General features: G+C 28.5%; 1 long non-coding RNA gene across 1 annotated transcript in view; it reads left to right on the top strand.

The window, feature by feature from the left end:
* Nucleotides 1-27,080, top strand: part of LOC124815919 (uncharacterized) — a 49,758-nt gene that overhangs the window by 20,688 nt on the left and 1,990 nt on the right. Inside the window, exons 2-3 of the long non-coding RNA XR_010642795.1 lie at nucleotides 4,274-4,306; nucleotides 20,270-20,358. This is a non-coding gene — a long non-coding RNA (uncharacterized LOC124815919). The remainder of the gene's footprint in view (nucleotides 1-4,273; nucleotides 4,307-20,269; nucleotides 20,359-27,080) is intronic.

Genomic DNA, 27,080 nt, shown 5'->3' with positions numbered 1-27,080 from the left:
TAGTGATTAATTACACCTGTAGGTTTTGTCGATAGAGAATGCAAACACCAATTGCACTTTGCTTTACATATACCATTGACAACATTTTTTTTATAAGAAAAATTTTTGATGTACGTTTTCTTTTTTTATTATTGAATTGTACTAAATAGTAAACTCAGATGGAAGTGGATGTTTGACATCAATAAATGGAACAGTAGAACTTGAGTTTCCTGATTCTGAAATTGAGCTAAATTATATAAATTAGAAATTAAGCTAAATTACATAAAATAAAAAAGTTTTCTTAAAAAAATAAGAAAGGTTTCCTTTAACATTTTTTAACTTACAAACTACGTTAGTCTTTTTCTTCTATAATAAATAAAATCAGAAAGTTTGGGTGATTCAAACGTTCTGAATGACATTAGTTAAGAAAAGGCAGGTCGGGTCCAGATATTACAAGACCCAAATCTGACCCTTTTGATTTATGGGTCCAGTCTGGATCCAGCTGGTTTTGGGTCGACACCCCAAACAAGTCGGGTCAGGTCTGAATCTAGACCCAATGTATCAACAGCCCTAGTTGAAATATATAATATAATTACAGTATTTTAAATGAGTTTATATGACACAGTTTAATTTAATGGTCAATGTAAAGCATTGACTATTGACAACAAACAAGTATAGTTATTGTTTGCATTCTTAATTGGCGAGACCTACTGATGTAATTAGTCACTAAATCAAACATTTTAGGACTAAACACAGACTAGTTTATTTCCCAAGAAAATGTAAAGCCTTTTTACAGAGTAATAATGTAATAGATGTCGGAGTTATTTTCATTTTTTTAGTTTTATCAAAATATGAAAGCAAACCTTTGTGAACTGATTGTAACAATATATTTGCACTCACTATTTTGCGTACTTTTTATAAAACGTCATTCTTTTATGTCATACTAGGTAGTATATACAGTAGGGTAGGCCGAAAAATTTTTTCTGATTTTTGATTCGCTATACCGCAGAAAACATGCTTCAAGGGTATCTAAGGTAAATGCAAAAAAAATAATACAAATATTTTACATTTGGAGCTAGCGCATCGTGCGTGAATATTTGAATAAATACTCGCTTTTTATCATTTTCGTAACAAAGTGCGCTTTAGAGTATTCCCAAAATGCGCTGCAAAATTGGTGTTTTTCTTGCCACAACAACTTGTTTTGGAATAATTTTGTTTTGATTATTTTAAAATATTAACCAATCTGTCATGGCTGTTTTTGGTCATCCAATAGAATTATCTGCAAATAAACTTCCAACTTATGAAGATGTTCTCAAGTGTTGTTTTAATGAAAATTACAAACTAGCTTTGAAATTGAACAACAAACCAGTTAAGTTTTCTTATGTTTCAAATTGTGTCGCACAACAAGGTAAATCAGTGTTTGATAAAGCTTCAATACCCACAGTAACAATTCACAGAGTTGTGCAATTAATAAATGGATACCATGACAGTTATCGCAATCTTATGAAATCCTTCAAGTGTGATAAAGAAAAAGGAAAGTTCAAAAAGAGAGTTGAAGATTTTAAAACAAAATCATTGTTATTGTTTGATGTCTCGGCGTGTAAGTGTAAAATAACATTAGACTGCAAATGTAAAATGGTCACTGAAATTTGTTTATGCGAGTGTTCTGTTTCAATTATCTGTATGTGTAAAAAAGAAAAAAAAATCCCCATCATTGAACTAAAATTTGTGTACATCCAAAGAATGCATGGTACTGGTAAAATCGGAAGTATTGACGTAAAAGAAACAAAAAAAATTACACAAAGACATGAGAGGAAATGTGCTGAACTTAAAACAACTCTGCCTACTAATAATCTATTATCGCAACATTCATGCTCAAACCATTTAGATGAAACACTAAAGCAAAAAGAGTTCGATAGTGATGCCTCTGTAGCCATTAAAGAAGTCATTGATGAAGAATTAGAAGAATATAAGCTAACTAAGCCATCATGGCAGATGGGCATTACAATGAAAAATACTGCTCTGACTAGTGATCACTATGGATTATCAGACAGAGCAATGGCAGCTATTGCCTTAAGTGTTTTGCAAGATTTTGGTATCGTAACTAATTATGATCCCAGTTTTGTTATTGACAAAAATAAAATTAGAAGAGCAAAAGTGGATAACCGTTCACAACTTCAAACATTGGTCATGTTTCACCAACTTCTGGGTCTGCTGAAAACATTACCAGTAGCATTATTTCATATTTGAATGAAGCTGGAGTTTCATTTCATGAACTGGACATAATTGGATGCGATGGTACTGATACTAACACGGGATGGAAATCCAGTGTTATTGCCACAATTGAAAAATATGTAAACAGACCACTGCAGTGGGGGATTTGTCTCTTACACTTCAACGAATTGCCATTCCGGCATTTATTTCAAATTTTAGACGGAGAAACGACAGGCCCAAAATCATTTAGCGTGAGAGATTACCAATGGTAAAGTTTGTCAGTGTCCATTGTGAAATTCTAGAAATTGACCGCAAAATTTTAAGCAAAGATCAGCAGTTTTTGTTGGATATAAGTTCTGCTATTAAATCAGGCAGTTGTTCAGAAGATTTATCTGTTCGTGAACCTGGAGCCATTTCACACTCAAGGTGGTTAACAACTGCAAACAGAGTTTTACGATTTTATTTGAGCCTTGAAACCCCAACAGAGGAGCACAAAATCTTAGTTTCTTTTCTTTTAAAATCATATGTCCCTGGATGGTTTCATATAAAAAAAAGTAAATACTTCACAAATGGAGCAGAACATGTATTTGAAATGAAAAAGTTGTCAAGATTCCTGCCTAATGATTTGCTAAAAGTAATACACCCAGTAATAGAGAGAAACGCTTTTTTTGCACATTCAGAAAACTTGCTTTTAATAATGGTAGTAGACAAAAGGGTTCATATTAGGGAATCGGGTTATAGAAGAATTATAAAGGCAAGAAGCCTAGCTTCTAAAAGAAAATTTATCAGGAGTTTTCAACCACCCAAAGTTAATTTCCTTGCTACTGACTATACAGAGATGATTGACTGGAACACTACCATGCTTTTTCTGCCACCTTTGCTGCAAAGAGTCTCAGATAAAGATATTTGGTCAAAGATCCAATCAGGTAAAACAGCGGCTGAGTGGAACTTTGAAAAGTTTCCATGTCACACCCAAGCAGTAGAACGATGCGTAAAACTTGTAACAGAGGCTTCACAAAAAGTAGCTTGCTTTAATTCCAGAGATGTCATTATAAGAACTACACATAACAGATCCTCAATGCCTAATTTTTCAAGCAAATCATATTTTAAACTACCAACAGAAATTAGCGAAAAATAAAAGAATATATTTTTTCACAAAAGTTTTAGTCAAAAAGATGGTTTTTCAATTAAAAAAAAAAGATTTCTAATTTACCATTCCAAAATTGTCTCTAGATACAGTGTAGTAGCTAGGTTTTCTGGCGCCCAGGGCAACGCTGAAAATTGGCGCCTCCTGAAACAGACATGTGAACTAAAAAAAAATGTCATGGGGGAGACTTTTAGCAATAAGGCCCTGAAGGGGCTGTATATGGAGGTCCTGCTAGGGAGAGGGGCGGCTTAAGAGCACCTTCTCTTCCCAGCTAGGGTCTGGGGTAGCGCTGTAAGTTCCCCCAGCAAGGTCTGGGGTGGAGCCCACATCTGACAACGGTTTTCCAACATATTATACACCTAAAATTATGCTAAGGTACCTCATTTTCAATAATGTTTGGACTGATTTGCATTAACAAATTCAGCCCAAAACCCTTTTTTGGCCCCCCCCCCTCTATATATATATATATATATATATATATATATATATATATATATATATATACATTTATACATACATATATACATACATACATTTATACATACATACATACATACATACATACATACATAAATATATACATACATACATGCATACATATAGACATACATATATATATATATATATATATATATATATATATATATATATATATATATATATATATATATATATATATATATATATATATATATCATGTATATGTGTATAATTAAGATTATATGTGTATAATTAATATATACTTATATCTTTTTTAGTTTTTAAAATTTGAATTTATTTGAGTTTAAAAATTTCCATAAACATTCAAAAAAAATTTATACCAAAAAAAAAATTACATAGTATTTTTACAACCCTGCATGTTTCTGGTTTTATGAGAGCTTCTGGAGAAACATAATTACTCTTTAAGAAGTAAAATTTTGTCTATAAATTTAGATGAAAATATCATTGGTCATCAATATGGGCAAGGTATTTTTTTTATTTTAACATTTGATGTAATTTTTTTTTTTTTTTTTACCTAATACTGCAAATTTAAATTTTACAATATCTTTAATACTTTTTGTTACTTGTTGAATTAAATATATTTAAATAAAATTAAGTTCAATTTTTATTTCCAGTAATTTTTATGTATGGAAATGTAAGCACAACATCCTCTGATTACAACTGAGTTACAATATAGTTGAATTTAAACATGAGTTATCAAAGTTAACTGGCTTTCAAATGGACATTCTGCTTATTTTGCCTAAATATACACATTTTAATTTTAAACAGTTTTGAAAAATATATAAACAATTTCAGGAATTATTAAAACATATTTAAATCATAACATAGTTATAGTATTGTTGGTAAAAATGACTTAAGCTCCTCTGCATCTGGGGCTGTTATGACATATTTCGATCACTAACATAGTTAGAGTGTTGATGGTAAAAATTATTTAGACTCCTCTGCATCACCTTCATTACCTTCAAAAAGTCCCATGACAATACTTTTAATTACAATAACCATTAAACAATCATTAAACTTTCATTAAATCATTAAACACCATTAAACAATTGTAAAAACATTAAACAATCATAAAATATGCGTGACTTTTAACATGTTTATCTACATTATCTCTAACATGTATGATTACAACTCTAACATGTATAATTACAACTCTAACATGTATGATTACAACTTTAACATGTATGATTACAACTGTAACATGTATGATTACAACATGTATGATTACAACTCACCAACTTTACAAAAGAACAAAAATCTTCCATTATAAAGTTGGAACTTTAAAAAAAGGTTTTTACTTTATTTTGTCGTTAATTTTAAGTCAAGGTGGTAGAAGTGTTTACTAAGATTGTCATGGTAACATTTTGCTGATGCTATAAACATAAAAATAAAATAATTGTGTAATAATTTTAAAAATTTAATTTTAGTTTAAAGTTTTTATTCACAATATACAACAATCTTGTTACTTTTACAACATAGTCTTATTATAATTAACAACTAAAATTGCAGACTTTTTTGGAGAAAAGTTTAGTTAGCAAAAGTTAATAAAAATGTTATATCTATTTTAGATTATTCTTAAAATAAAAATGTTTTTGTACCATAACTGCTGTTCAAGCAAGCTAACATCTCTTGCCCCATCAACCAAAGCTTAATCTCATGTGATTCGTCATTCATCAATGTTGCATCTTTTTACTGTTACAGTTCACGCTAAAAATACTTTTATTTATCCAGTTTTGTCGTAGGAGTTCTCTCCTATCTTCATAGAAGTTTTTTAAGTCGATTGTTTCCTTGTTCTTCAACTCTCTTCTTTACTTTCTGTTGTCTGCAAACAACTAGTGCTTGTTGCCTTGTACTGTATATATATATATATATATATATATATATATATATGCATGTATATAGACATACCAGATATATATATGTATAAACTATTGAAGAATCATTTTAACAACATTATTTTATTTAAATAATAAATAATAACGTTTTTTTGTATAACGGTTTAATGAATGCTTTCGAGTCTATTCCGTAAGCGCACATTCCGGAACGCTTCTTCCGCAAGGAACTGTTTCGCAAGTACTCTTTCGAAATGATTTGTTTCTTAAGTTTCTTTTCGTAAAGAGATTTTTAAGGAATTATTATTACTTATTTTTTTCGTATAATACGTTACGGAAGGTGAATTTGTGCATGTACAACTTCCGCAATAGCAACATAAAATACGCAAGATAAAAATGCGAAATATTCGTAAGTTTTTGTTTACGGCGAACAACCTTAGTTGAAAACTAACAAAAGTTCAGGTTTAGATGATGTCAGCAGTAATGTCATTATTAAATCAATAAAATATATAACAATACCACTTTTACATGTTTTTAATTTATCTTTAAAACATGGAGTTTTTCCTGAAAAACTAAAAATTGCAAAGGTTACACCAAATTTTAAAGTAGGCGATCTTCCTGATGTTTCCAGCTACAGACCAATCTCAGTTCTTAATTGTTTTTCCAAGATTTTGGAGCGTGTAGTGTATAATAGACTTTATTCTTTTTTTAAATGTCAATAATATTCTGTACAATATATATATATATATATATATGTATATATATATATATATATATATATATATATATATTAGTAAAATAATTGCTCTGTTCTTTTAAGAACATTGAGCACTCTATTGTGTAGAATACTTTTTAAAGTTGTTTAAATATATATATATATATATATATATATATATATATATATATATATATATATATATATATATATATATATATATATACACAGTACAAGGCAACAAGCACTAGTTGTTTGCAGACAACAGAAAGTAAAGAAGAGAGTTGAAGAACAAGGAAACAATCGACTTAAAAAACTTCTATGAAGATAGGAGAGAACTCCTAGGACAAAACTGGATAAATAAAATATGATATAATCTTATGTAATTTATTAGAGGGAGGAAAATGTTTGTCTACTAATTTTAGAAAAATTTTACCTATATTTGTTGAAACATTTTTGCTGTACCTGTGGGGGTTGAACCAAATTATGTTTCTATTTCTATTACGCTTTTTTGCAATTTTCTTTTCAAATTTTAGCTCGAAATTTTGAAAGCCACTTTTTTTAAGGGCATCATCATAAACGCGTTTAGAGGAGTTAAAAATATTTTCATTAGAAAAGTTTTGGTTTAGCCTATTGTTAATTGAAATTGGAATTTGTTTTAGAATTTGAGGGGGATGGTTCGAATTTTCTTTAATATACAATAATTCGTCATTAGGTTTTTTGTAGGGCTTATAGGAACTTTCTGAGAGGTTAAATGTGACATCAAGAAAATTCACTATTTTTAAATTTATACTTATGTCAATTAGGAAGCCAATATTTTTAAAAACTTTAATAATATCTTTTCTAATTTTATCGAGTTGTGGCCCTGATTTTTTATATATGATATATATATAAAAAATGATATATATATATATATATGTATATATATATATATATATATATATATATATATATATATATATATATATATATATATATATATATATATGATATATATATATATATGATATATATATATATATGATATATATATGTATATATCCCTGATATATATATATATATATATATATATATATATATATATATATGTATATATATATATATATATATATATATATATATATATATATATATATATATATATATATATATATATATATATATATATATATATATATATATATATGTAAATTATGTTAGTGTATTTTACAAATAGAGTGCTCAATGTTCTTAAAGAACAGAGCAATAATTAATAAATAAAAAACACTTATCTAACTTTTATCTTCGACTTGAAGTTTCACCATTGCTGGATCATCAGGAAGAGTTCTCTTCCTGATGATCCAGTAATGGTGAAACTTCAAGTCGAAGATAAAAGTTAGATAAGTGTTTTTTATTAATTTTATATATATATATATATATATATATATATATATATATATATATATATATATATATATATATATATATATATATATACACACACACAGTATCGAACAAAACAAGTATAACCAAATAATGCTAGGTTAGTTTCTTTATATAAAAGTGCTGCATTTTTTCAATTTAGAGAAATAACTATGTAACTGTTTAGAGACAAAGTTTTTCAAGTTTTATTTATCACAAAGTTCATTATTTGTACACGAAAATTAATAAATTAATCAAAAGTATTAAAAAAAGTTGATTTCCTTCTGGACAAAACAAGTGCAACTCTACAAAATGTTGACCAAGCTGTATTTCGCTATCAATATTTCGTGGCGAATCCTACGTTGTCCATCACAGCCTTGCATCTTCGAGGCATAGATTCGATCAGGTGATCAATGAAACTTTGTGGAATCGCTGCCCAGGCCTTTTGGATTTGTTCAAACAGTTGATCCTTATTACGAACACCTTCATGATTAATTATGCGGTTGACGATCTCCCACAGGTTCTCGATAGGGTTGAGATCCGGAGATTGAGGCAGCCAATCCATCACCGATAGGTGGTTGTCTTGAAACCACTGCTTGACTACTTTTGCAGTGTGTTTCGGATCGTTGTCTTGCTGAAAAACACATTTTATTGGCATATTCCATTCAGCATGAGGTAACATGACATCTTTCAGGATATTTTATACATGAAACGGTCCATTATTTCATCGTTTTGATGTATTGGACCTAGATCATTAGCAGAAAAACACCCCCAGACCATTACATTGCCTCCACTATGCTTCACGATCTTATGGCAGTAACGTAGATCAAGACATTTTCCGGCAGGTCGACGTACATGGTAAATGCCATTGCTCCCAATGATGTTGAACTTCGATTCATCACTGAACAGGACAGTTCTGCACATTCCAGTCAATATGAGATGTAGCTTCCCCGTAGAACGATATTTGGAACATAGTCTTGATACGGTCCATTTTTTCACGCGATATTTATCACAAATACTTTTTTGTGACATTCCACATACGTAATTGCCAATAATTTTCTTTCTTAGTTCCAATCCAAGACTGTCGGGAGCCATTTTTGCACTTGAAGTCATAAAAATAATAAAAATAAATAATCACGTTTCTCAAGGCTTACCGTGTTACATTTACCTTGTGATGATACAATAATGCTCTGTGGAACACAACGTCTTGGTTGGATGTGGACTGTATTGATGTAATGAAACACTTGTTGTATTTCACTTCTTGTATTGATGTTCTTTGATAAAACACTTTGATAAAACTCACTTTGATAAACTGTCTTGATAATACTGACTGATTGACTTCTTTATACTGACTGAATTACATGTCGATTTACATGTCTCTTATATAGTAAAATGAACCTGTTCTGGAAGATTCTAGATGCTTCTTTTCAATGCTTCTGGAAGCCTCTGGATGCTTCTGAATGTTTCTGGATATTTATGGATGCTACTGGATGCTTCCAGATGCTTCTTCTGGAAACTTCTGGAAGCTTCTGCATGCTTCTGGAAACTTCTGGATACTTCCTTTAATTATTAAAAAACTTCCGTGACGTTGACACTGACCAGACTTAAGAAAATGAAACAAACCAAAAAAGTTGCACTTGTTTTGTCTGCTGCAAAATGGCACTTGTCAACGAAATTCTGCCTGTGTGCTGTCACCTGTCAGCTGATTGCTCATGTCATGGCATACTATGACTCCAGACTCCTGAACTGTTTGGTGTGGTAGTATAGTTTGTTTCGTTTTTAAGACATGTAAAATTAGCACTCTATTTGTAAAATAACATAACATAAGGACGGCAGGATCACCCTAATATATATATATACATATATATATATATATATATATATATATATTAGGGTGATCCTGCCGTCCTTATGTGCTCTGATTAAGCCTGACTTTTTTTTGTCGGTGAGGTTCATGATAAACAGTAAAAATCTGAAATTTTAAGAAAAATGGACAATGTTTAGTGGTAGCAGATTTCAATTGAAATTTGATGATTCTCACATTTTTTCAAAATTTGTTGAAAAATCAGGAGGAAAAACTTATAATTATCAGTGTGAAACTACTAGAATGTAAATTAGAGTATTATATTATTCAATGAACCTTATTTTTCCTCTTCTTGTACTCAATGTTTATTACAGAAATCTTGCAAGATATTCATTTTAATTATAAAAGCAGTTAAACAGTTTTATACAAAATTGTCTTTTATTTTTTATTTGTGTTGTTTTTTTTTTTGCAGATTTTTGCAGCTTTTTTACAGATATATTAATAACTTATTTCAAACTTTTTTCAGATAAAAATTAAAATATTGACAAATTAGGTAGGTAAAAAAGGCTAAATCTAAAGACCCAAGATGTTTCATACTAGAAACCATCCCTATCGAATCTGATAAGGATATACAGGGATCTAGGTTACCAACTGCTCGTCAGGTGCTTTTATGTTTTCTTGCACACTTTACTTCAAAATTTAAGAGAGATGTAGCAAATAAAACAGTTAAATCAATTCTATCATTTTATAATTGGGCAAGAATACAAACAATTAAGTCTAATAAAATGGCAGAAGAAATCATAAAATTATTTGAGGAGTTAAAGAGTCTGTTAAAAATTGACCATGCCCATAGAAACACTGTCAAGAATACTCAAAAAATTATTGGATTTAAAAATAAGCTAACAAAAACAATGAGGTTAAGGCCACGGGATGTGCTAGATAAATTGGTTGATGCAGAGGATAGACAATTTCTGATCAGCATGATGACTGATAGGACAGCATCCACCAATTTATCTAGCACAGTTGATCTTAAGCGTAGTCTTGTAGAAGAAAAGTTACACGACAGAAAATTTGCTGAATAAAAAAAAGAATCTATAAAGAAAACGAACCGCAATCAAACATCTTGAGATGTTCTAAAAAAAATTTAATGGAGATAGACGAAGGTTGTCTTGATCATGATGAATTTGGATGTATTTATGAAACAAAGCTCTCACATAAGATGCTTGGAAACAACTGTGTTTATACTACATAATATTCTGAAAGTTATTGAAACAGCTGTTAGAAACAAAATTACACCTATTGCACTCAGTTCTTTATTCCATTCAATAATTTGTGCCACGTCTTGTGATTCTTCTAGAGTTGACTTGAGCTACACAACAGCATACAGGTATATATATATATATATATATATATATATATATATATATATATATATATATATATATATATATATATATATATATATATATGTATATGTATATATATATATTAAAATAGAAATTTCTTGTTTTGTTTGAAATATTACTTTCTCTAAGATGAAAATTTTACTTATGGTACTTTTAGTTAAATTTACTTTGGATCCAAAAAATTCAATCATCAATATTTTTACTCTTGCATTTTTTATTTTAATTTAGGAACAAAATGGAGTGTGTGCAGACAATTGCTACCAAGATAAGGAGCTCCTGGAAATCTTCAAAAATTGGTGATGTTCATTGGGATAGCAAGTTCATGGATTCACTTGACAAAAAAAATTTTAGGGAAGAAAGGTTTCGAGCTCTTCTTTCAGGTAGCTCTAAAAAAAAACTTTAGCCAGTCAATTCATTTAAATTTGGGCACTAATGAACAATTTACATATTAGCATATTTATGTGCCAATATTTAGCACTTTATATTTTATTTCTATTTCAAAAATATATATTTTTAGGTTGTTCAGATGTAAAATTTCTGGTTGTACCAGCGCTTTCATATAAACCCACCGAGAAGATGGGACCAGTGATTGCTAAAGCAACATATGTGTTACTAGATTGGAACTGCACAGATTGTGTGGCGGCATGGTTTTTGACACAATAGCATCAAATACTGGGGCTATAACTGCAGGCTGTGTTTCAATCCAAAATTTATTGAACAGGCCACTTCTATGGCTTGCTTGCCGACATCACATAGGAGAGATTATACTAACTCATGTATGGAACAGTTTAAAGATCAAGATTTCAAAAGGTCCTAGTTTCAATCTATTTTTAAGGTAATCTAGTATGTTTATTATAATTTTTTATTATTATTATTAAGTATTTAAAATTAAACTAACATCAGTGTTATAAGCAACAGTATAATGAATGCATTGTTTGGTTTTTAGATTTAAGAAAAACTTTTTTCTATTGAAGACTTAGACATCCCTCAAATTTCACAGTCTTTGATAAACAAAAAAGATGCAATTACCAATCTTTGCTAAGAAGCAATGAGGCAAAATTTCAACAGAAGTATCTAAGCAATGGCAAAGGTGTGTTATTCTCTGGATTTATAAGACCAGGCGCTTTGCACAATGCAAGGTGGATGGCAAAATTGTTATATTCTATAAAACTTGTACTGTTGAACAAAAAAATCAGCCAGCTACCTAAAGGAACAATTTTTGCTCTGCAGCAACTTCCTAAGCTACAAAGGATTGTTCAGTTTGTTTTATTTTGTTATATTCCATGGTGGCTCAGTGTACCTATATCTTCAGCAGCTCCTACTAACAATTTAAATCTTATTAATTCATTATTAGAGCATAAAGTTATTGGTTTTACTAATACTGCTCTGAAAGCTTTCAGCAATCACATGTGGTATCTCACTGAGGAGTTAGCTCCAATGTCTCTATTTAATAATAACTTAGAGGACAAGCAGAGGCAAAAGATTGCAAATAAAATATTCACTAAAAAATTATGTAACATCACTGAAAAATTATGTAACATTGAATGAAATAACTTCAAAAAGAAAAGGGTCAGGGTTTGGTAAACCTATATTTCTTATGCTTCCTAAAATGGCTGTTAAATATAAATATAAAAATAAAATATTAAATATAAATAGTAGTTTTCTCAGGGAACTGGTTACAGAATGGCATAAAAATGAATATTTTTAAGCTTCCAAAAATGTGGTTCCTAGTTTATCTGTTGTAAACAATTCTGCTGAACACGGAGTAAAGCTTTGTAGTGATTTTGCAGAAACTGCAAAGAAAGAAAATAAGTTCCAAACATTATACAAGTTGTAGAAAACAACTGAAATATGTTGCCCAACCAAAGAAAAAGGCACTTAGAACCAATCAGATAGTACATTAAATTCTGATTGGACTATTTATTTTTTCTAATTTTCGTTTAATAGAGTTACTCTTTTATGTTGTTACACATTTAAATTTTAATATAACATTAATTTTTTTGTTAACATTTGAGCTTTATTTTATTTTTAAAATTTAATGTTAAAATTTTTGACTTAATAAACATTTAAATATATTTTAATCTCAATTTATCATAATTAATTTTCAGAATGGGTTCCAACATATATCAGATTAATCTACCATTTCGCTATTAGACAGCATTTCACCAAAAACAAAGAGACTAACTGAAAATATGTTTGTGCTCTTTTCATTTGTGTAAAATAAATAACCACCCCCTACCCTACTTTCCTCCTTAAATAGAACACCTAATTCTTAAACTTGTTTATTCAACTCTCTTTATACCAAAAAGCTTCCAATTTAAACTTTAAATCAGAATAAAGTAAAAAAGATATTTGAGATATCAAGAGATTTGTATGCTAAAAATTGAAAATTGTCAATTTTTGCGCCTTAATAAAATACTTTGATTGAAATCTGCTAACCACTAAACCACCAAAACCACTAAACATTGTCCAATTACTCTCAAATTTTTCCTAGCTCTTAGTTACAAGTAACCTCACCAAAAAAAAGTCAGGCTTGTTTGCTCGAAAATTTAAAAATTGTGGGGCGGCAGCATCACTCTAATATATATAAATCTTCTTCATTTGAAATTCGATGCCAGCCCACAAACAAGAGGTGGCAGAATGTTCTTTTTTAATTGGCCTACGTGATTTTCTGCTGTTTAAATTAAAATAAAAATGACGAAATGTGCGCTTTGAATAAATACTAGGAAAAAAAATTTAAACAAAAACTGGTAAAAAAAAAAAGCCATTTTTCATAAAAGTGGAGCAAATAAACAAAAGAGATTTTTTGCAATTTAAAGCAAAATGCTTTTATTTTTTTGGGAAATGCGCTTGCCAAAGTTTTTGCATAAATTGCAAAAATTTATATATATATATATATATACAGCGGTGCCCAAAAATTAAAGACCACTCATTTTTTTTTTCAAAATTTATTTTTAACCTTAGTATAATTTTATTTTGGAAAAAGGTATCAAAAAAAGAAAAACATTTTTAGAAAGAATTTTTATTGTATTTTATATTTATTATAAAAGAATTTATAATTTTTTTACAAAATAATGTTAAAAAATTAAAAAACTGACTAGTAAAAAATATAAATGGGAAAAAAAATTGGACAAAATTTTAAGACCAGTTTCAAAAATATTTCAAAAAGCAATAAAAAAATAATTTAGTAAAACGTGTTGTTCCTCCATTTGTTTTCAAGCACTCTTGTACTTGTTCTGGCATTGAATTCATTAAAGTTTTTATTACTTCATTGGGCACATTTTTCAAATGATGAGAGATAGAAGATTTCAAATCTTCCAAATTGTAAAGTTGTTCTTTACCAAGCTTGTGATCAAGCCATGACCATAAATTCTCTATTGGATTCAAGTCTGGACTATTGGCAGGCCATGGAAGCACTTGAATTTTATTAGAATTGAACCAATCGCTAACAACATGCGCTTTATGACATGGCACATTATCTTGCTGGAAAATAAATCCATCTTGCAACTGCCATAAATCAATGCTAGGAATAAGCGAGTTTTCCAAAATTTCGATGTACCTTACTTGGTTGAGGCTACCATCGAATAAATTAAAAACGCCAACTCCACAGGCCCTTATACAGGCCCAAATGCCTATTGAACCACTGCCTTGTTTTTTTCGTTTTAAAATGCATGATTCATCGAACCGTTCGCTTGGAAGTCTACGCAACATTACGTGACCTTTTCTGTTGTCTACCTCAACGTTCATTTCATCACTAAAGACCACACGGCTCTATTGATCTGTTGACCAATTTTTATGTAGTTTGCACCACTCTTTCCTGGCAAATTTTTTTTTTTATTTAAGCGTGGTTTTTTTGCAGCAGCACACCATAAATAATTTAAATTGTGAGGACCCTTCGCACAGTTCTAGGGCTTGCTTTCAGACCATTTGACAGTGTCCATTTTGTAGACAAGTCTGTAGATGATGCTTGTCTGTTTTCTTTCATTAATCTCACTAACGAGCGAACATCACGGTCATTTGAAATTTTATTGCGTCCAGTCCTATGACGATCATTAATTGACCGGGTCTCTTTGTATCGTTGAATTATGTTAATAATGCAAGAGTGAGACCTTGCGAGCTTTTCTGCTATTTGTCTGATGCTATAGCCTTCTTCTTTTAATACAAGAGCCGCGTATCTGTCTTTTTCTTCGATCTTTGCACGCATTTTTTGCAATATTTTTATATCCTTATTGCAATTCAAAAAATAAATGTGTATTTGATATCGAAACTCAGGTTTCGACATTTTATTTTATAGCCAACGTAATAAGCAATTTAGACAGTTAAAAAAAATAATGGATTATTATTTTTAATAAGTGCAAATTAAAAATTTGAAAGTGGTCATTAAATTTTGTCCAATTTATTTAAAGAAGATTTATCAGTACTCATCAGTTTTTTAATAAGTTAAACGCTATTTAATAAGAATTAGATTAAAAAAATTATACCACTTTAATCTGTATGTTTTAATTAACAAAATATTAAAAAAAAAAATTTAATATGTCAATTAGAATCTTCTTAATTTTAATTTAAAGATTAAGAAACCAACTAAATAACGAGTGGTCTTTAATTTTTGGCCACCGCTGTTTTGGCCACCGCTATATATATATATATATATATATATATATATATATATATATATATATATATATATATATATATATATATATATATATATATATATATATATATATATATATATATGTATATATATATATATATGTATATATATATATATATATATATATATATATATATATATATATATATATATATATATATATATATATATATATATATATATATACAGTTATGGCCATTGAAATCCGATTACTGCTGAATATAAAGAAAAACAGTCTATGCATGCGAATAATCAATTTATTTTCTTCCCTGACATCAATGATTAGTTAATTAGCTCAATGATTAGTTAAAATTTATTAAGCTATATATCTCATTGTAGGGTATGGATTATCATTTAACTGTCACAATTTAATTATGACTACGAAGGAAGGTCTTCGTGCTAATATTAAACTTTTATGGGAGGATGGTGCAAGTGAGCGTCAGATATCAGCAAAATTGCGAATGCCAAAATCTACTGTTCATGATATTATACAACTAATCAAAGACACGGGATCCACTGCGCCCAGAAAACGTTTTGGTAAAGCTAGAATTACTAGCAAACAAACAGACAATATGATACGCAGGGCTGCTGTGAGAGATCCAACAATATCCAGCACACAAATCAGGGCAGATCTACCTAATGACCTTACAGTCAGCACTCGAACAATTAAATTTAACAAATTTAACAAATTTGTTAAATTTGTTGCTTAAGGCAGCTATTTCCAAAAATTAACTAAGTTTAAAAAATTAATTAACTAAAGCTATTAACTACCATTCTAAAATTTTGTTGTGAAGTCTTTATCAATCAGTTTTTGAGTAGTAGATAAAGAGACTAAATAGTTTTCTGAGAGACTGTAGTAATGCCAATGTTCGTTTGTTCCATATTGGACACCTCCAAGCTTATTAAGTTACTTCTGAATATCAAGTTTTATATTTGGGAGCAATGTTGGCAAACAGACATTCCAAAACAACGGTGGTTTCATTTAAAGGTAGATAATGTGTTTTGGTTTCATAAATTTTTTATAGCAGTGATGATCTAAATGGTCATCCATTCCACAAACGATACATAAACTCTTTATCTCAATTTCCTTGCTGCAGTTTAAATTTATTTGCCCAACTTCACCACAATTAAAGCATGTCATAATTTTGTGGTGTTCCTTGTAATGATGCTATAAAATATAAGATTTACATACAGTATAAACATTAGAATTAATTAAAAATTCAGACAAAATTAATAAGGATTCACAATCAGAATGAACATAACTAAGCATACCAAACACAGAAAAAGATCAGCCAAGCAGTTAATTACTGTCTTAGTTGTGATATCCTTTTTAGGATAGGTAAAGGGAAAACATTAGTGTTTGTCTACAATCATTAACATGTATTGTTCAAGAGTTAAGGATGTTAACAGTTAGGTCAAAGTATTTTAGCAAATGTACTATGTGACCTACCATCTCTGCATATTTGTTTTACGTCCTCCATTAAATAATGGAGGTTTCTTGACCAAATAATTAATGAATGCAAGTAATAACGGGATGACAAAGTACAAATGATTTTAAACTTATTGTTGTGCGTCATGAGTCTGAATCACTATTACATTGAGCATAGCAATTGTTTTATTGTTTTTTTATTTTACTGCTTTTATAACCATATATAAATGGCACAGAGCGTAAGTGATGAGAATAAAATGTTGACCCAGAAAAATTTTTTGCCAATAATTTATGGTTTTGGCTATTGCATAGCTTCTTTTTCCACTGATGAATAAAGTTGTTCACTTCCTTAGATAGTACACAAATGGAAGGCAACTGGTCTTCCCACTTAGTTAAGTGTGGCCGATATGGCAAAGTCAGAAGCATTAGTCTCTACAGTAAATAGAATACTCCCATCATCAGTGTCCATTAAAGATTGAACAAGCGAATTTGTTTTATGTTTTAAATGCTGGTATTTCGTTTTTATCAAGTGGAAATTAGATAACAGAATTTGATGGCTTTTTTCAATTTTAATTGAAAATTTTCTGATCCAGTTTGTATTTTGCGAATGTGATCATGGATCACATTCGCATAGTAGGAGAATATTCTATTAATACCCTGCAAAGACCTTAAATCAATGAGAAGTGTAAGGTTTTAAAAAGCTGTATGATATATGGTAACCTAAAAAATCTTAAGTGTCAGTTTAAAATATTTTCTTTTCATTAAAAGTATTTCCTGCATCAATGGCAGCTAATCTGAATTTAAACAGATTTTCATCATGTTCATTCTGACTATTTCCACATATTTTAATGGTGTCAATGAAAGGAAACAGTCAATCAGTAAGTTCATGTCTTATCAAAATTATCTATTTTGCGCTGGAAACATGCAAATTCATTAGTTACTCCAAAAGATAATTTAGAGTATTTATTATCAGCTTCAACCAGTATATAATTGATTGCTTCAAAATAACAGTGCTCGGTAGTATGCTGAGCGACTAACCCTAACCCTGAAGGCAAGAGTAATATAAATCTTATATTTAGAAATTATGCTCACGAACAATTTGATTTCAGGCAAAGGATATGCATTTAACTGGGTGTACTTAATTGTTTCAGAATAATTAACTACCATATGGTGCTTAGTCTTTTCATCCATAACTAATTCTTGAGCATGCCAAGATGAGTTATTTGTCTATACTATTCCTGGTTGATTCTGACCATGAGTTTCCCATTTAATAAAATATTATTCTCTTTGGAATGTCTAGATTTAGTGACAATAGGTTAGCAAGCCTTTGTGAATTCAGGAGCCTTTATTGTTGTTAGAGCTTTTTACATTGTTTGTTGTTATTAGAGCTTATTGTTGTTAGAGCTGCAAATGTTATAGGTGGTCTTTTTCCACCATATTTAGTGATAACACTCTCATGCAGTTCTTGTAATTCTCTCTACCAAGAGTAATATCTCTTTGTAAGTTATCTGCTAATTATCTTGACAACATACAACTTTATTATAGACCTTTATTAATTACTTTGTTTTGGAGATTAAAACATCAAAATGAGTTTTTGCTGATAGAGATGTTTTTTCCATTCTGATAACTCTCTCTCTTCATAAATAACTTATTAAGTGACTAGTTTATTGTTAATAAAAATGTTATTTGTACTGTTGCAATCAATCAAGGCTTATATATTTGTATTTATCATTAATAGTATTGAGGCTGATATGGTGGCACAGAAGTAATCCTCAACAATTTTAGAAATAGCTGCAGAAACATAAGACAATCTGGAAAGTCTTTAAAATCATCTTTTTGCATTTATGACATGTAAATTGCCGGCAATGTAATGCTTTAAACTAAGGCCTGTTGTATATTTTACACAAAACCAACAGGATTTGATTTATATAGGTAGCTAAATCATTATCAGTTGTTGATAGTTTTTGCAATGATGAGGTAGATGCAGAGGTAGATAAGATTGTGTGTTTAAGTTTTTTGACCATATTTAAAGATCTTGTTTTTAAAAACTAATGATAGGTCTAATATCTTGTTCTCTTAACATTGAGGTATAATGTTAGAAACTTAGCTATTTATGAAGGCAACATGAATCAGTTCAGATGTTCTGCACTTGCAGCAGTGAATTTGCAGTCCTTATATTGTTCTGGACTTGCAGCAGTGAGTTTACAGTCCTTATATTGTTCTGTCCTTATATTATATTATTCTGCATTTACAGCAGTAAATTTGCAGTCCTTTTATTCTTCTGCACTTGCAGCAGTGCAATTGCAGTCTTTATATTGTTCTGCATTTGCAACAGTGAATTTGCTGTCCTCATATTGTTCTGCACTTACAGCAGTGAATTTGCTGTCCTCATATTGTTCTGCACTTACAGCAGTAAATTTGCAATCCTTATATTGTTCTGCGCTTACAGCAGTAAATTTGTAGTTTTTTTTACTATGAAAAAAAAACTTTCAAAAAATGAATACAATTTTAGAGGAATGCTTTTTATTTCAGTTTTAATAAGGAAATGGTACTATAGTAAACAGTTTACTGAGAATTCTTTATTAATTTATTAATAATTTAGATATCTAAACAACAATCATATAAAAATATAGAAGGCTATACTTGAACACATATAGATAACAATGTTTAAATAGGTTACTCTTATGTATATCAGTAAAACAACATAAAATAAAATTATTCTAAAAACAACAGTATGGTAATAAAAGTATAAGTACATTCAGCTGTTAAATTAAAGCTTATACACATCATCTTAAGGATAAACAAATTTGCCTGTAAAAATATTCAAAATATTCTGTATTTCTCTAAAAAATTCTAAGTAATGCATAAAGTTTAGTTTATTTATTATTTAATTATTATCGTATTGCAGGATAAAAATATTAATAAATAGGATAAAACGCCATTGGTTGGAAAATTGGTAAATTAATAAAAAAAGGCCAATGGTGATTCTGATTGTAAAAAAAAGTGGCATAATTTGACGTAATTTTACATACAAAATGTATGTAAAATTATGTAAAATTTGCACACAAAAAATTATGTAAAACTTGCACAAAAAAATTTTTTACAATTAAAAAATTTCTTTGTGCATTTTTTTTTTTTTTCCTTTTTATTTATATTGTAAAATAAAAATAAAGTTGACATTTTTTAGCAAGATTTTCCTCTTAAAGAATGGATGATTACGTTTTCTGTTGCAGCTATATTAATATGCATTGTACTGCGTATTTTACAGAGGTAAAGGTGAGCCTTTTTTCATTTTTATTTGAAATAAATTTTTTAGTTTGCAATTTCATGAAATGCAAGTTGATTGGCAATTTACAGCTTTGAGTTGCATTTTGCATTACAAACAAGTTGATTGACAATTTACAGCTTTGAGTTGCATTTTGCATTACAAACAAAAGCTTTAAGAATGTTTGTAACTATTAAAAATGTTTGTAGATTTTGAGACATGAATGTCAAAATATTTATTTAAATTGTTGATTTTTTATTCTGACTTGATAAGATTATCCAAACCACATTGACTATTTAATGTAAGCTTACACTGATTGTGTTATTCTAGTCTCCTAAAAATGAAAAAATGAATTTAAAAATGCTTTTAAAATAATGTAATCATGATAGCCTTTTGATAGAATATTGAATACAAATTTAGATAAACTTTTGTTTTTTGTTATTGTTTAAAAAACATATTTTTATGCATAAATTAATTAATTTTAATGAAAAATTCAAAGTATTGAATTTACTTTAAATCATTGGGGTTAAAATTTAGAAACATTACCGTATCTTTAATTCTTAAAAGTTGTGTAACAATATCAAGTTTTCAATCTCACTTCTACTAGAAACACTTTTAAAGAAGAAGAAAAAACTTTACTTAAAATGTATCTTATTCAATTATATTCAACAATAAAAAACCATAAAACATGAGACAATATTTAAAAACTAAAAATTTGTGCCTAGCTTTAAAGTGATCACAAACATCTGAGACATGTTGTGTTCATATTAAAGAGAATGATAAAAAAAGTGTTTAGGATAAAAAATTAATTTATTAAAACAAAAGAATAAATGCATACCAAGAAAAACAATTTTTTTAATTTTAGTTGAAGCTTGCCTTCTCTGTTTTGTTGTAGGCCAAAATGTTAGCATAATATACGCTGCAATCTGCAGGCTCGATAATTTATTTAAGTGCGTTTTATTCCTAAGAGTTTCAGTAAAAGACGTCATTGATTTTTTTGTCAGTGTAAAAGATCGATTATGTAAACAAGCAAAAAAATCAATGATGTCATGTACTAAAACTCTTAGGAACAAAACACGTTTGAATAAATTATCAAGTCTGTAGATTGCGACGTATATTATGCTGACTTTTTGACCTACAATATAATGGAGAAGGTGAGCTTCAACTAAAATAAAAAAGTTAGTTTTTCTTGGTATACATTTATTCTTCTGTTTTAATCAAAAAAATTTAGCGCAAACATTTTTATTTTTTTTTATTCTTTTTAGTATGAACACAACATGTTTAAGAGGTTTGGGATCCCTTTGAAAAGTGTTTCCTCGTAAAATATGAATATGTTTTATTAAATAGTCGTTTTTAGTGGAACACTATACTATTTAATAAATATGTTTTATTAAATAGTTTTTTTTACCGCAAAATGGGGTGAAATGATTTTGAATTGATTGAAATAGATTGAAAATTTTCTTCTTCAACTTAGATAAAAAAAATGAAAAACTCTGTAGTGCTGCTGTTAGTTTATAACACTTTGCTACCTTTCTTCAAAAAACAGAAGAACAAAATCCTTTTCCTACTCTCTCAACATGCTTGTTTCCTTTTAATCCTTATGAGTTAAAACAAGAAAAAATGCAATGTTCTGTTAATTACACAATAATAAAATAAATAATAAAAAAACTCATATATACAGGCCACTTTTAAAGTGTTACGCAGTTTGCAGTTTAAGCTATTTTACATACTCCCAGAGCAATTTTGGTTAAGCAACTTTTTATAATTTTTTAACTTTTAATTTAGTTTTAATTTGATGTTAGATAAAGGTTAATTTTATAAAAAACCACTTTTGAATGGCAATTATGTAAGAAAGTTTGGAAGGCAATTATGTGATTTTTACAAATAAATAATTATAGGCACTATTTACATATAAAATAAATTGAGATAAATTTAAAAACAAAGAAAGTGTAATTTTTATTAGGCTAACCTTTTTATTTAAATATTTATTAACAGAAAATAAATTTGTTGATAGTTAACAACAAATTTTTTTTTGTATACTAAGTTATTAAACAAAATGTTAAAAACAAAAACCCATAAAAGAAAAATTTAGAATAAAAAACTTTTATTTTTCATCTTGCAACGACAAGAATATTGATTTATATTATTTAGATTTTTTTAATAAGTACTTGAAAATCTAAAGTAATCTTTACTTTTACAACAAAATCGCAAAGTATTATTTACTAGAGTTTTTATTTTTACAATAAGTCATATTTTTTATTTGTTGTTTCTAACTTTTTCAAAAAAAAAAAATCATTTTTAGCTGCCAAGCCACGATTAAAAATTAAAGATATAAAAATGAAATAAAAATTAACATATTTTAACTTATTTATACGTATGTCAAAAAAAGAAATTAGTTTATATTAAACATTTTAAAAAATATTGAATTTAATTACTTAAAATTTAAAAAAAATTTGAAAAAAAATAAAATTACATAATTACATTTCTACATTGATTTGTTTTGCAGTTATTTATTATATTGCAGTAGTTAAAAAAAGTTAATATTGTGAAATTATTTGTATGCGACAAATAATTTCACAATAATTTCATTTCATTAGTGTTCTTACAAAACCATCATTTTTGATGTAGTTCTCTTTACAAATGTAACATCTAAAGGAATCACCTGGGTTGGTGCATGTATCTGTGTTTGAAGGATTAGTAGAGCCATATGCGGTAGTGGTGTAGTGGTAGAGCGCTCGCTTCATAAGCGAGAGGTTCCGAGTTCAATCCCCACCACGTCCCTGGTAGTACCGCGCTCAACTTGTATCTCCGCGCAGCAGCCTTGTTCGTCAAGGTTCGTGTTTCGAAGTTATAGAGTTGAGAGAGGGTTATGACCATAATTAAGTAGCCTCCTCATCTGTAGTGGCCTTCTGGGCCTTGGGGAGGTGAAATAACAAAAAAAAAAAAAAAAAAAATATCGAAATCAATTTCTTTTTATTAATTAGAGAAAAATAGTTCTTCATTGTTCTGCAGAAATGATGTGCTTTAAATATTGTCTTCGCCAATTCTGAAATCAAAGTATAGTTTTTTATCCTGAAATACATACTGGTCAGGCTTTGTTACAAAATTTTGTTACACAACAGAAATGCATAACACATGTAAATATAACTCAGCAAAGCTAATATATTTACATTGTTAAAACTTAAAATCATTAATGCATTATTAAACACCGCACTGTAATTAAGTTTAATTTTATATGACATTCAAAATTAATTTTAAATCACTTTAGAAATAAATTTTAAACAATATTTAAAATTATTACTTATGAAATAAAAATTAGGTATTTTTTCTTAAAAAAGGTTATTTTTTCTTATTAGTTATTTCTCAAAACTAACTTAATCTTTCTGAAATTTAGTTTTTTTATTTTATTTTTATTAGTATTTAATGAATTATTTTTAATAAATATTATGAACAATTTATTGATAGATTTCATCAGTTCATTTAAGTCTCTACTTTAATATTTTTACATTATGAATTATTAATTTGTAAGTTCAAAGAAAACAATTATTTTTTTAAATAAAAAAGTTCTTAGCAGACTTGTTCGTCAAGGTTTATATTTTGGAGTTATAGAGTTGAGAGAATGTTATAAGTAGTTTCTTTCCTTCAAACTTTTAAAAATATGGGAGGGACACTAATCCTTAGAGAAAAATGTATCAAAACACCTGATATATAAAACTGTTTTAAGTGCTCCTTCTGCCCACCTTTGATACAAGTGCAAAGCTTTGATACAAATGTAAAGCTTAACACCACATAAGGTGATAATATGGTTCCATCTGCATGACAGATGTGGGTGTATTTAATAAAAAAATTTTATACTTTGTCCCTTTTTTTGTTATGATTTTATTCTTTCCTGGGTTGTCAGTCTGGTTAGTTTCATTGTAGCTTACAATATTTGAAAAAAAGTACAACCTTTAATTCTTTTGACAGTTGGTCAAAGTAAGCACTGGTTGTTTCAGATGTTACCCTAGCTCTTGAATGCTTATGCTTTGGTGCATTCTGACAGCCAACTTGTCATTAGATTTTTATTAAATTTCTTAATACTTCTGCCACTTCAATCTTTAACTTGAGTCTTAGTGTAATCAATAGAATAACTATGAACTATTCACTACACATTTTAAAACTAAAAAAATCTTTTTAAGGTTTGTGGGGTGAATAGAAACACTTTAAAAATTAGGTATCTTTTAACCCCACAAATTTAAATGACGTAAACTTAAAACATAATAAATTTAAATATTACTCAAAAATATTTTAATTTAAAGCGTAAAGCTTCATTTGAATGTTTCAAGTTTTACAAAATTTTTTTTTACATATTTGCATATAATATACTTTGACTTACCAGATAAGTTCAGAGTAGGTTCAAATTACAAACTTAATAAAATACCAACTGCCTATAAAAAATGTTTGGGTTAAATTTTTTTGATTAAAACAAAAGAATAAATGCATACGAAGAAAAACAAACTTTTTTATTTTCGTTGAAGTTTACCTTCTCCATTTTGTTGTAGGTCAAAAAGTCAGCCTAATATACGCCACAATCTGCAGACTTGATAATTTATTCAATTTATTCTATCCCAATAAACCAAACACATTTTCCTGTTAATTTGAAGAGTTACCTACATAAAAGATTAATTATCATAAAATTCCGATGCAAATAAATTTTTATTTGCGTTGTTATGTATGTATATAAAGTTTTATTTTGTCTCACCCACTCAATTTTACTCACCCCATTTTACTAGACTTAGATATAGTACTTAGATATGAGTTAAAGTATGAATTCAAATAAAATGCACACATGTTATCTGATTTCAAAAGTTTAAATTAAAACATAGAAATTAAGTCTGTTTTCAAAAGGTACCTGTGTATTTTCTTAATCTAATTTATTGCAGATTTTTTTTTTTGCAATTATATTGAAAGTATTACTTAAAAGGTTTTGAAGAGACATTTTAAATTACAACTAATACATTATTCCAAACCTTTAAAATGCTATATTTTATTAAGAAGGCACCACTGCAATAAATAGATATTTGATTTTGTTAGAGGTAGTCCTTGAGCTATGTTACCATTTGTTTTTGTTCATTGTATGATTATTTTTTAAGATATCTGTGTATATTGGTAAAGGTGTGTTAACTGGAACTTTTTTCCACTGATTCCTGTGCTGTTAAAAACAAAAATTTTATTTATTGAGAATTATTTGAATATTTTTATTTATTATTGAAATTGTTTGATATATTTTATTTGACATTTTAATTGTTGCTTTTGTATGTTGTTAATTATTTTAAGATTTATATCTTTTATATGGTCTTATTACAGAGATTACAACAAATATTCACAAACAGTTTAATTTTTTCTCAACCTCATATACAAGCAAGTCTAGCATGACATAATAAAAATATTTTATACATTAAATAGTTTAACAAAATATTTTAAGTACCATGTTTGCACAATTCAATTAAAATCATCTCAATTATTTTTTGATTGTTGATCAAAGTGTTTGGCTTTTGTATTGCCGTTTGCATGCATAAAAATAATAAAAAACAAGTTTTCATATTTTTTTAGGCAACAATTTGACAAAGAAAATTTATATTTAATTTATAGTAAATAAAATAGTAATGCTTATGAGCCATTTTCTGAGAAAACCAGGCAATGCTCAAAAGTGATATCTTTCAATCTTACTCAATTTTACATATTGTGTTGTTTGTAATATTAAAAAGAAGCCTGTAAATTTTTTTTTCTAAATAGTTCTAGTTCCTGAGTTATGGTCGGTCAAACTTTTGTCCTTTTAATACTTGAAAAGTCTTTTTTGGGGTTTTATGAAGTTTGCAGAAGTAAGAATTACTCTCCTTTATCAGAAAGCAGTTTGTGGCGAATTATTCATGCTGTTAAGCCATCTCAATGAAAATGTTTAGCAGGACTGGATAATATTACTGCTGCAGGTATGAATGGTTTCTCTATGTTGCAAGATTTATCTTTGAAGTACAAGAATAGAGAGCTGAGTAATTTGTTTAAACGCAGGAAACAATATTACAAAACTAATTTCCAGTTTAACTGCAGTTAAAATAAAAAAATTGCCCAATTAGTTCTTCCGAAGTTTAAGCATGACCATTCTGGTGTTAATAAACTCTTTGCAAAATCTGACAATGCTTCATTGTACCATGGCACCTTTATAAGGAAGCTCTTTTTATGTTGTGCAAAAATAATGTATAACTCATTCGTATGAGTTCTTTCATAACCATATGACAATGTGGCGATAATATGCAGTTGGCAATCGAGTTAAGCAAGAATATTGTAATGTTAATTTTGATCTGCAAATGTTTTTAACACAAGACACGATTTTTTAAAGACAACATGAAGGAAAAATTTTGAAAAGATAGATCACTAAATTTGTTTCACTTTTGCTCTGAGCCAATTTGTAATGGGTTATTCCATACATTAGAAGAACAAGAAGAACACATGTAGTGTAGGCACATTATCAGCACTTGAAAATCAGGAATGGATAACGTGAGACAAAGTTTCATAATAAAGATGCAAGTTCAGTAAAACTTACATAATTATAAACCAAATTCACATCATAAGGTATTTGAAAAAGTATGTTCTGACATTAGCAAATATGTTGAAGGTTGGGCTTTATCTACACGCATTACCTTCCGGTATAGTATGAAACAAAAAGGTATATTATATAAACTCTTTATGGAAGGAT

Source organism: Hydra vulgaris, chromosome 12 (genome assembly GCF_038396675.1).
Source record: "Hydra vulgaris chromosome 12, alternate assembly HydraT2T_AEP".
NCBI lineage: Eukaryota > Metazoa > Cnidaria > Hydrozoa > Anthoathecata > Hydridae > Hydra > Hydra vulgaris.
Note: the sequence above shows the minus strand (reverse complement) of the source record. Positions and strands in the feature narration are given on the sequence as shown.